The sequence below is a fragment of the Echinops telfairi genome, unplaced genomic scaffold, assembly GCF_000313985.2.
Source record: "Echinops telfairi isolate 266 unplaced genomic scaffold, ASM31398v2 ScPeMD7_18;HRSCAF=68, whole genome shotgun sequence".
Lineage (NCBI taxonomy): Eukaryota > Metazoa > Chordata > Mammalia > Afrosoricida > Tenrecidae > Echinops > Echinops telfairi.
This window is the reverse complement of record NW_022103915.1, coordinates 43,865,339-43,866,672: the sequence shown is the minus strand read 5'-3', so window position 1 is coordinate 43,866,672 and position 1,334 is coordinate 43,865,339.

Here is a 1,334-nt window from a genome sequence, read left to right as displayed (position 1 = left end):
CTCTTCTCTGATTATGATGTTCATTCTTGAAAAACCCCTTTCTGCTTCTGCTGAGCTTACAGAAATTGCTTTGGCAATATTTTCAGCTCTTTGAACACTTTCAGGTATTGAATAATTCACTCATAATATTTTGGGGGAATTTAGGGTGTAACACAAAGCTGAAAAGCTAGACAGCGTGCCATCCTCTAGCTGTTTGGCACTTTTCCACTTTACGTTGTATGTTTGCTTACTGAAGTAAACACAAGGGAATTAAAATGCGGGATTTCATTCAAAGTATAAAGAGTTTTATGAAATAAATAAATATTAAAAATCATATTTTCATCGAATGTATTATATTTGTGCATGGAGTGAACATTACCACAACATATGTACTCAGATGAACATTAAAACAGAGTAAGGAATATAAATTTGTGATTTCCACATTGGGTGGCTGCCCAGTCACCCACCTTAGAGAGAACCCTGATTAGAAGTGCCATTTTAACCATGGCTCGCTGCACTTGGGCAGGGGAAATGATCTGTTGGGCCAAATAGGTGAGAACTGGCTGAATCCCACCGTGGGCTCAGGGGATGTGTTTGGTGTCGGTTTGCAGATGATCGCAGCAGTTGTTTCAGGTGTTCTTTCAGACTCCATGGCTTCAGAAATTCTAGACTTTGAAATTCTATTCTGCATTGTCCCCAAAGGGAGAGAGTTTTAAGTGAAGTTTTACTTGACGATTACAGCTGCAGTACAGAAGAGAAATCAGTTGGCGCTGAGATAGCATTTCCCCCTCCCCTCCAATGTAAACTTCCATTGAATTTGGAAACCACATGTCTCTTTATCAGGGTCAAGGACTCGGGGGACAGGGGAAGTGAGACCAGTGCCAAACAGCATGTTCAGACTTCTGCACTAATCCCCGTAAGCCACTTACCCAAAGGCAGGAGGAGGAAGGACAAGACGAAATAAAGTTCTGATTCACAGATAGTTATAATTGTTGTTGATCTTTTTCCTGATTGCTGAAGTAAGCTGAGCTATTAAAATCATGTTGAAGCTAAAACATGCCTCTTTGTCAGGGTGCAACTAGTATCAAGTACTTTGCTATTCATGGTTCTTAAGCTTCCCCTGGTGGTTATCTTTTCTGGTGTTAAAGCACGGACTACCCTCTTGTTCTGTTCCTTAGGAGCCCCATGAACTGTTCTGCAGCTCGCATTCTTGGCAATGTTATCCAAAATGTGTTGTCTTGGTAACATACAGGTAAAGACCTTCCTGCTGTTCTCTGCTTTCAGTGAAGACTTAGCTGAGCTCAGTAGTAAAAATTATTGTTCCACTTCTGAATCCAGCTTGGATTTTTTTTTTT